This window comes from Salmo trutta, chromosome 29, assembly GCF_901001165.1.
Source record: "Salmo trutta chromosome 29, fSalTru1.1, whole genome shotgun sequence".
Taxonomy (NCBI): Eukaryota; Metazoa; Chordata; class Actinopteri; order Salmoniformes; family Salmonidae; genus Salmo; species Salmo trutta.
In genome coordinates this window covers 29,526,998-29,538,520 of record NC_042985.1, presented here as the reverse complement: position 1 = coordinate 29,538,520, position 11,523 = coordinate 29,526,998, and the positions used below count along the sequence as shown (strand labels likewise).

General features: G+C 41.3%; 1 protein-coding gene across 2 annotated transcripts in view; it reads right to left on the bottom strand.

The window, feature by feature from the left end:
* Positions 1-7,184: 7,184 nt before the first annotated feature.
* Positions 7,185-11,523, bottom strand: part of LOC115167340 (CD276 antigen-like) — a 71,532-nt gene continuing 67,193 nt past the window's right edge. For both annotated transcript variants that reach the window (XM_029721684.1, XM_029721685.1), the window contains exon 8: positions 7,185-8,072. The gene's annotated coding sequence lies outside the window, so the exon portion shown is untranslated. The remainder of the gene's footprint in view (positions 8,073-11,523) is intronic.

The window sequence follows — 11,523 nt, the reverse complement described above, 5'->3', positions numbered from 1 at the left end:
AGTGCATTCTGCAAATGGCTAGTTTGCATCATCTACCTTCACTAAAACAACGCAAAGAACTTGCCTGCAAACTTTGGTTGCGAATTGCAATGTTCTGGCATGTCTGCCTCGTGATTTGTTGGGGGAGTTGTCTGTCTGAAGAGGACCTCCCCCTGATTTTTTTTTTGCCCCCTTCAAAGTTACCAAGAGTCTGTCATTAATCCCAGACCCTAGTCACTGCTGTTGCCTAGGGTCTGGATTTCAGAGACTTGCCAATCCCCAACACATGAACAATCAACACGTCCTGGCTGTCAAATCAAATCAAATCAAATTGTATTTGTCACATGCGCCAAATACAACAGGTGTAGAACTTACAGTGAAATGCTTACTTACAAGCCCTTTACCAACAGTGCAGTTTTAAGAAAATACACCAAAAAAGTAAGAGATAAGAATAACAAATAATTAAAGAGCAGAAGTAAATAACAATAGTGGGGCTATATACAGGGGGTACTGGTACAGAGTCAATGTGTCAGAGTTATTAAAATGGCTATGCATAGATAATAACAGAGAGTAGCAGCAGCGTGGTGGTGGGGGCAATGCAAATAGTCTAGGTAGCCATTTGATTAGCTGTTCAGGAGTCTTATTGCTTGGGGGTTTAGAAGCCTCTTGGACCTAGACTTGGCGCTTTGGTCCTTCTTGCCATGCGGTAGCAGAGAGAACAGTCTATGACTAGGGTGGCTGGAGTCTTTGACAATTTTTAGCGCCTCTCTCTGACACCTCCATGGTTTCTGGTTGGGGTATGTACGTACAGTCACTGTGGGGACGATGTCCTCGATGCACTTATTGATAAAGCCAGTGACTGATGTGGTGTACTCCTCAATGCCATCGAAAGAATCCTGGAACATATTCAGTCTGTGCTAGCAAAACAGTCCTGCAGTTTAGCATCTGCTTCATCTGACCACTTTTTTATAGACCGAGTCACTGGTGCTTCCTGGTTTAATTTTAGCTTGTAAGCAGGAATCAGGAGGATAGAGTTATGGTCAGATTTGCCAAATGGAGGGCGAGGGAGAGCTTTGTACGCGTCTCTGTGTGGTGAGTAAAGGTGGTCTAGAATTTTTTTCCCTCTGGTTGCACATTTAACATGCTGATAGAAATTAGGTAAAACTGATTTAAGTTTCCCTGCATTAAAGTCCCTGGCCACTAGGAGCGCCGCCTCTGGATGAGCGTTTTCCTGTTTGCTTATGGCGGAATACAGCTCATTGAGTGCGGTTTTAGTGCCAGCATCGGTCTGTGGTGGTATGTAGACAGCTACGAAAAATACAGATAAAAACTCTCTAGGTAGATAGTGTGGTCTACAGCTTATCATGAGATACCTCAGGCAAGCAAAACCTTGAGACTCCCTTAGATATTGTGCACCAGCTATTGTTTATAAATATGCATAGGCCCCCACCCTGTGTCTTACCAGAGGCTGCTGTTCTGTCCTGCTGATAAAGTGTATAACCCGCCAGCTGTATGTTTTTTAATGTCATTGTTCAGCCACAACTCGGTGAAACATAAGATATTAAAATGTTTTATGTCCCGTTAGTAGGATATATGTGCTTTCAGTTCGTCCCATTTATTTTCCAGCGATTGAACGTTAGCTATCAGAACGGAAGGCAAGGGCAGATTAGCCACTCGTCGCTTGATCCTCACAAGGCATCCTGATCTCTTTCCGCAAAACCTACGTTTCCTTTTCCAGCAAATCACGGGGATCTGGGCCTGGTCGGGTGTCTGTAGTATATCCCTTGCGTCCGACTGAACTCCTCGTCCAGTTTGAGGTGAGCAATCCCAGTTCTGATGTCCATAAGCTCTTTTGGTCATAAGAGACGGTAGCAGCAACATTATGTACAAAACAAGTTTCGAAAATTGTGGAAAAACAAACAAAATAGCTGGTTAAGAGCCGATAAGACGGCAGCCCTCACCTCTGCCGCCATCTTGTACAGTCTCTCTAGACAGATGTCTCAGCACCTGACCTGGTAGCTGCTGCCCCCTAGGGATGGGAGGTGTTCAGTGGTCTACTTAGGGTCTTCAATACTTACTGCCTCTCTATCTCCGTGTGGTGTGAATAACCCAGTTTTATCAGGATCAACAATCCTTTAATATCTTACATAAAGACTTAGAAACAGTCACAGAATGTCTGGTATGGTTCTGGCATTGAGAAACTGATGAAGTTGTTGTTGGACATAGTGACAAGAAAACAAAGGCATCAAATAAAACAAAAGCTTTTGATTTTTACATTTACTGTTATTGAGAGGGACAGTAAAAACGCATGACATAAAATCATACACTTAAAAGGATTTCTCATGAGTGTACTGCTTTGTAGCTAGAGTCAAGTGACAGTAATACATTATTTTGATGCCGGATGAAATTGTATGCTTGACTCAATTATGATATGACATATCAACAGTAAAACATCTAGGAAAAGCTTTGATGTATTTATAAAACTGAAAAAAAGATACATCAAAGGGAAATAAAGATGAGCAAGTCATCCTATGATTGACAACTCTCCACTCCTTATGCTTACTTTATCCATGACATGCAATGTGCATTGATAAGGAGTCAAAGTTGCCGTATGTCGGCCTTTATAAATATGACTTTGTGCCGCTGGTCGTGCCCCTAATGTGACATAGCTACAAACTTTTATGTTGATACATGAATAAGCTCTTATTTCATTAGAAGCCAAACATGCTCAAAGGAACATGGGCCTATTTTACAAATTAGCTGATGCAATTGTTTGAAGTTCAAATATATATGAAGGTTTTTAAATGTAGAAAAAACACTTATGCATGAGTACAGATTCAGAACAAGTGAGACACATTTCATATGAACCGATATTTAGTGGCCAACTGGAAACAGTATAACGTGTTCATTGGCATAGTTTTTGCTGAGCATGTAAAACCCCTGACAGCTGAAATCTGTCACTGAACTCCCTCTTACAATGGCTGTCTTTACAGAGACAAAGCCTTTGGAACATGAATGCCACAACAAATCGGGACATTATTACGATTCCACATCTTTGTCAGAGAGGAAATGCTGCATTTCACAATACTCTCAGATCAAAATGCCAAATCAAATTAAATAATGGCAGTTTTGCAGCTTTTTATAATTGTAATCTCTGTGGCACTTCTTCCTTCTATCCCCGTCCTCTAAAAGCGAGACTCTGTCATATGTCTTCTGTAAAGCCTCGTGTCAACAGTACACGTCCAGTAAGCCTGCTTACCATTCAGAGGGGAACAGAGTAGTGTTAGCGATTCACAGGTGCTTTCAAACTTTTTTTCCTTCCCAGCATGATTACATACTGTTGAGGAATATTTATCTGAGCCTCTATTGAAACTGTTTTGTCCTTCAAGATATTCCGATCCGGAGGTAAAACACTATGAAAGAACAAACTTTCCCTTTTGAAAATGGAAGCAATGACAGCCTCTCTTCTCTGTGAGCATTTGATAAACTGTGGAGTACCAATCTATCCCTTGTGTGACCTGATCAACTTTCAAATGACAACAACATTGATCTACTCTGACAGTACAATTCAGGGGGAAACGTTGCAACATAAACATGCTTTCAAACCTTGTTTTCATGTTTTGATTGATGAGCAGCGCGTTCGATTTGGTATTTTTGCCCATCTGTTCCTCAGAGCTGTCAATGTCTTGACAATCCTGACAGTTTTCTCCACGCTGACTTATTTCCTAAAAAATGTAGAGGTCCAAAGGACGTTGATGGGTACTGTTTTCCCTTTAAAAGTCCTATTACACGTTTTAATAAATGTACCTCTCTGTCATAAATAATTACCCAGAAAATCAAAAGTATCAAATCAAATTAAATCATAACTATTAAGTCAGTCCAAAAACTATGACTGGATAGTCAAGATTGGCTTTTGGAAATGAATCCTCACAAATAGTTGAATCGTGTGTTTTTCTCTGTCTAGCAGTGGGTATAACACCCTGGAGCATGGCTGCTGCCAGTAGTTCTTCATCTATTATTGACTATATTGCACTTTTTAAGCACCATGTGCTAAAGTTTCAAAGACACTTCTCTCGTCCCTTGGTTACCAACGGCTGTTTTATTGATTGCTTTCTTTCTCCATACTAAATACACAACTCAATCCCCCTGGCGAGAGGAGAACTATACAGTTTCAAATGTCTGCTGTGAGGTTTTCTCCATTGCTCAACAAACTGTGATATTCCGGTTAACTTTCCACTTATTCCAAACAACACAATAGAACAAAAAATCTGGCTACAGACTCCGGACTCTAGAATAGCATTTGATGCAAATATGTTTACAGTGAGTAATCTTGATTTGAAAGTGTCTCTACAGTACAGTACCCACTGGGCACAGACATCCGTTCAATGTCTTTGATTTACATTTTGTTGAGTTGTTAACCCCCGTGAATTCAATGTGAAATCAACAACAAAAAATGTCATCCTATTTATGTCACGTCCTGACCAGTTTAGGTATTATTTGTATTGTAGTTTGGTCAGGACGTGGCAGAGGGTATTTGTTTTGGTTGGTTCGGGGTGGTGGTTTGATTAGAAGGGTGTTTGCTTTATTATTTCCCGGTTTTGGGTTATGTTCTATGTTTTTCTGTATTTCTATGTTATCTCTAGTTTAATATTTCTATGTTAGGTAATTGGGTGTTGGACTCTCAATTGGAGGCAGGTGTTTGTAGTTGCCTTTGATTGAGAGTCCTATATATAGGTATGGGTTTTGTTTGTATTTTGTGGGTAGTTGTATTTCACACTGCTGTTATTGTTGTAGCCTGTGAAACTGTCGTTCTTTGTTTTCCGTGTTCACGTTTATTTAATAAATTTTAATGATGAGCACGCAACCCGCTGCGCCTTGGTCCTCTCTCTCCTATGACAGCCGTTAAAATTTGGGTTATGTGATGATTTTATGCTAATCTAATTCGTTTCCACGTTGATTCAACGTCATGTGGTGGATGAATCAGAATTAGTTGGGTAACATAGATAATTAAGATATTTTATTAGTATAATATGCTTATGTGAGATACTTGTCATTAGAAAGTGTCCTTTGGACTCTGGTGTCTTTCAGTTGCATGTTTCCCTTAGCTGGGGAGAGGTCAGACTTGTTTTTACATGTCTCTGTTGCTATGCAGAATATCAGCAAGAGAGAAGGACTGAATGAAACATTGTCTTCATATGTGAATGTGTCTTTACCTATTCTTAAACCATGTGAAGGGATGGCTTGATTAATGGGGAACCAATTATTTGACTCCACAATGTCTATGCGCAGGTCACTCCCCTCAGTGAGCTTGTCCAAGAGTGGGAACAAGAGGTGTTTTACTGAGGATGGGCCTCTATGAGATAGCACTGACAGAGGAGATTTATGATGTATTTGGATAAGAACGCCTAAAAAGCATTCCAGAGGACATGAGCTAATAGTTCTGTTCTATACCATACCAGGGAGGGACGGTTCTAGGGAGACCAGACACCGGTCTATATAATGAACACTGTTGAGATAGCAGTTGCTGTCTGCTGTGTTTTATAGATATCTTTTCATACAAAACGTAACCTTGTGACCCATTCTATGTATCTGTGGTTCGTCATGTACGTTGAGAGGGGTGTATCTTGAGTATAAAAGCTCTTTGTATTGAAGGTGTAGTAACCTTTTCAATGGCATCATTGAAGGTCAAGTGCTTTTGCAAAAGTATCTTAATTAAAGATGTAGTTTAACTCAGACTGCTGTGTTTGTAACTCTCCTCATTTGGTAATGCAGAAATTAGCCACCACAGTCATCAGATAGTTTTTTTTTTAGGTTGAAATGACATGGAAACAACGTTGATTCAACCAGTATTTGCCCTGGGGGGTAGCTTCTCTGTTGGCACATTCAAAGAAACCTACTTCCCAATGAAAAGAGGCCAGACTCTGACATGATGAGTTATATACTTGAGGACTGGGAATCTACATCAATATGAAGGGAAGTGGATCATTTATAGGGCTAACAAGCCATTCTGATTTGCCAAAAATCACAGAACCTACAGAGTGGAAGTGAAAGTGATTGGAAATTACAGCATTGTGCTATGTGTGACAGTCTTCCAAATGAATGAGGGCTCGGCGTTTGGTCCACTTGTCTCGCTAGAATGATTTTTCAATCTCAAGGTGCAACAACAGTGTCTAAAGAAGCAGTCAGTGACAGGACCAGTCATTGAGTCTGGTGTAGAGTTCATGCTCCATCTCAGCTTGATGGAATTGATGGGAGAAGGCCAAACTTACAGAGACAGTGAAGTCTGAAGACGTTTGTATGAAATAAATAAATAAAAATGTATGAGTTTGGTTTCAGTTTCCCCTGTTCGTTACTCATTCTAGCACAGTAATCCCCACATGCCATCTGCCCCCTATTCCTCACCTGTAAGATTTAGAACTCCTTGCAGACATCCTGAATTTAGGGAGGCCAGGCAACATAGTATAGACTTTGAAGTAGAAACTGTTTCAAGGCTGGCATTTTCTTTCTTAAATCCCATGACATTTCCTCCCTGCACCTGAATGGGAGAATGAGAGTGACACGGAGAGGGGGCAACCAAATAAATCCTTCCTAGGGGCCGAAGCCACTAATCTGTAATTTAATTTCAAGCGGGTGTCTGGGCCATGAGGACACATGGCAAGGTCAAGGGCTACTGTACAGAGAGCGAGAGAGAGATGTGCATTTGGAAGCACAGCCTTCGGTTTGATAAACAGCTTCATCCAGCTTAGAAGGAATAGTGATGGGCTGGGGGGGGGGCTTCTCAGAGACAGCCAGCCTGTCTGTTCCACCAGCCCAACCGCAGCCACTTATTTCACACACGACAGTAACAAATACTCCTGGAGGAAATTCATTATTCAAACAACTAAGATGTTTGGCATGAATAAGCGTCTGCAAGTCCCTAAGAACGTGAGAGCGTAACTGGCAATTTAACACGTCCGGCTAGATCTGCATGTAAATGAAAGATTTGTATTACTTTTCACCATTATTCTTGTTTTCCTCATTATGTAGAGGAGTATAGTCTGCAGATAAATCAGTTCTAATGGAAAAGTGGAGGTATGAATTGTGAGCAGTGTGGCTAATTCCATGGTTAAGGAGATATGTGTAATAATAGAGTGGATCTTGTTCTCCATGAACACACATGCAGTGGCCCTGGAAATGGATGCAATAATTACCAGTGACCACTCGGGAACATTTTCACCATGTCTCTTTAATGCGAATCGGCACCGGGTTCTTTTATGGACGGCTCTGGCATTCATACGCACATTGACATTTGGCACAAGGACTTGCACGAGTACCTGTATACTGTAACAGAACCTAAGAGTAGCTGAGAAGAGTCCATGTTCATTAAAAACCTTACATATAACGCTGCTGTCAGGTCACTGAGAGAACCAGGGTGTATCCCATGCACCATTTGCAGTTTGCTCGAGCTTAGCTGGCATTCAATTTCAATTCCCCCAAGTTATTGAATATACGAGAGCGGTAGACACTGACAGGTACAAGTTACTCCACGGGCAACCATTAATTAGTGAGTCGAGGAGTAAATGGAGAGCTACACAGCTACACTCTGTCTCTGGCAGGTAGGCAGCTAGGGAGACACTGATGGCAGCCTCAGCTTGGTCATCTCTTAAGCTGTTCACTTCCTATTAGAAATGAGATCCTGGGCCTCTCAAACTTCCTACCTCGATACATAGTGAAGAGAAAATGATGTCCAGGTTTGAGACAGGGAGCCTGTCAAATCCAGTGGCCTTCAAGTGGAGCTTCTCTTTAGCCTATTGCATAGAAATGAATACGACTTCACATCCGCGTTCATATACTGCAGCAGTCTTCGTTTACTGAAAAAGTAGCAGGGGCAGGGAAATGTATAGTGCTGTAATAGGATATGATGGGTTTATGTCTTTTTGAAACCCAGGAGGAAGTGGTCCTGTAGGGATGGGTATGATGGACTCATCGTCAGCTCAGTAAGGACTGGACACTGTGTGGGTAGGAGACAGTGGAACCAGTCTCTCCGTTGATGGATAGGTGTAGTGGGATTAAATATAAGACTCATCGCTGTCTCACCGTCTGCCTCCTCTCTCCTGAAAAAAAATGAAAAAAAGATTGTGTTAGAGAGAGGGAGGTTGTCAGACCAAAACCTTATAGGGATTTGTGCTATGGAGAAAATACATTACCGAAACACTTTCTTATTCCAACAGGACAATATTACGGTTTGTTCCTTTTGATGACTGCAACATCCCAGTCTTTAGCCACTTGACCTGTTTTCCATATTACAGGTAACTCTTCTAAACTTTTAATGTAGTTTACCGACTCCGGTCCCAATAGACCCCTCCACACCACTGCTAATGCTACCACAGCAAATGAAACTGCTCTCCCTGAATCATTAAACTGGTTGGAGAATTAACTCAGACACATAGGGTTTATAATGGGGCGGCAGGTAGCCTAGTGGTTAGAGCATTGGGCCAGTAACCGAAGGTTGCTAGATTGAATCCCCGAGGTGACAAGGCAAAAATCTGTTGTTCTGCCCCTGAACAAGGCAGTTGCCCCACTGTTCCTAGGCTGTCATTGTAAATAAGAATTTGTTCATAACTGACTTGCCTACTTAAATAAAGGATAAATAAATAAAATAATGTCACGTGAAGCTCTCCTAGTTTCAGATTTTAAAAAGCAATATAGCAGGGTATAACCGTAGAGGTTCAGTTTATGTAATTAGAGTGGCTTACCCATAGCTACCTGAAACCTACTGCTCTGGGCTTCCAATTGAAAAGAAAAGAGTTCTAAAAATTTGAATTTGTTTACATTTTTCAGTAAAATTATAATTTAAAGATGTACATGAAAGGAAATATATTAAAAAAACAAAGTTTGAGGAAGAGGAATACTTAATGCATTATGACATTTTGCAGTAGCCTACATGCTCTATGTTCCAGAAAGGCCTCATCTCTACTTCCTGTCCAAACCTGTCATGCTTATAAAGCTCCTTTTGATTCTGATCTGTCTCGAAGGACTGAGATTGCAGACCATCAGCAGATGTAATACTCTCAAGCGTGGGGTGAATGCTGTCTTGGTCACTTTGGCTGGGAAAATGGCTGCTGCCACTGTTTGGAAACCTCTCTATCACTTCTTAATCATTACATCTTTTCCCCTTACTGTATCTGTGGCATGTGATATATCTCTATGAAGTGGAGAAACTTTAAATAAACCAACAGAGACGACTTGATTAATTATATAAGTCAAAAGAAGTCAGACTGTTGACATCTGAGTCCTGACAGTTTCCTAGAGGTCTCTGTAAACTCGGTGGCTCTGGATATCCATATATATTAAACAGCAGCTCTCCATTTGAAAACTCACTCCAGTTCCCACTTTCCTTGCCTCCTCTCAGAGGGCAGTGCAGCTTGCCTCCTAATCCATCATAAAAATGAACACAACACAATATTTTCACACCTGCATGTTCTCATCGGATTCAACTCTACTTTTAGATATTCCCCCTTTGGAAATGCATGATGTGTGTGTTCAAACAGGGGGTCATTCTTATTGAGTCCAGGACAGCAGCGTCCTGAAATGAATTTCAGAAATGAAAGACCACCCCAGACCTTTACCAAAGGCTATAGAGATTGTTTGGCTGTATATGCGATATGTGCATACACAAAAAAAAAACTCATAGCTTCACGTCAGACTCCTGACTGAATAGACTGGGAAGTAACACAGACTATCCAAACTTGAAGAAAACTTTCTCTCTATCCAAGAGCTCCAGCAGACAGACATCAGGAGGACAGAACCATTCCATCCCACTTCTTCTTAGCAGGTTGAGATGCTGCATGCTGACGGACAGTTTCATTTACAGCCAGTGCAGGGGATTGCACACTAATTTACTCAGGCTATAGGACTGTTCACTTAAAGCAGCAGCGTGCTGGGTCCATTCTAATGAACCACTGTAAATCCACACGGCACTCATTTCAGTCCTCATTTGCATTGAAATGGAAGTGCCATATTTCATTGTCTTCCTTGGTAACCTTCCACCACTTATTTATATATTTGGAGAACCCTGTACAGGGAGCCACGGGCCCGCTGTTTTCAGACATTGATGTAAATGACAACAATCTGAGTCATTATCAGAGAACAACTCCAGCTGGGGGATTCTGACATAAACACAGACATTTCCAGAAGTCAATATGCAGCTTTCGAGAGATCTTAAAACTGACAAGGTAAGACAGATTGTCCATAAGGCATTATGAAATACACAGTGTCCTTATAAAGATGTATTGAACACTTCATTTGTATAATTTGTATACATTTGTATAATTTGTATAAATTCATGTGGTATATGCATTGTAACACTGCTGGTGGTAAGCACACCACAATGAATTATTACAGACATGACATTGATAAATAATACTCAAAGTAAACCATTCCGTCATACATTCCCTCCAAGACGTCACAGTCACAGCTTCACTGACTGTCACCTCAACGCAGCCTCACACATCGCACATACGCCAAATAAATGTCATATGCACCTTTCCCCGTATTTTTATTATGTTGTGTGATTTCCCCCCTCCAATTTCCTCCAAGCCCCCCTGGTGTTAATTATCAGGCTTCTTTCCCCTAGAGCAGCACAGAGCTGTGGAAGTGCATTAATCTTGATTCTACACTCCAGTACAAAGCCTTGTTTGAAGAGACTCCTGTGGTAAGCCCCAAAGGCGGAGTGATTCAGAGTCAGAAGAAGAGAGAGGAGAGGGAGAAAGAAAAGAGTCGCAGATCGCTCTGTGTTTACACTGGGAAACCTGGCCGCCTGGCAAAGCAGCATGCAAACCATTCATCCCCTTCTTCCTCAGTGTTATAATCATCATCTGTATGAAGAATATCAAGCTGTGTGTCTGTGATGACATCAGAAGGGACCATGGGCTGTTATGATTTATTGATTTGGTCTGTGGTGGAGTAATGAGGTCACTTTCATGTCATCATCCCATTCCCACATAGTGGACTGATGGCTGCTGAGTGGACCTGTTGGTGTTCTGGGGACTAACTAGGGGCTCTACAATTAAATCTGACCCATTTCTAAGTTCCAAAATTGTCTCTCCAGCCATGTAATTTAATGGTCTGCTCACATTGCTTTTGTGTAATTACAAGGTTTTCAAAGCATGTTCCTTCGTAAAAAATGTAGTATATAGTGAGCCTTGTCCATGGATCCTGTGTAGCTAGTAATTGGTGGGGAATCGATGTTAGTGAATTTTTGAGGCTACTATACTGTTCTGTAGCTGCTGGTCTGCTGCTGGCTGGTCACTCTGCTCGCTCTCATCTAATGTCATCCACATCACTGCACAGACACAGACAGAGACAGCAGCACACTCTCTGACAGACATGTCTATCGCCCTCATCTAGGATTTTATCTTTAATTAACACAGGTCATTCCAGATATTTCCACCAATGGAAAGACAGAGATTGTATTATGATTTCCATTTCAGGAAGTTGTTTTAAGCCTGTGTCGGGTCAAATAATCATTAATTGCACTATCATCACTGTGGCTGAGTGACAGAA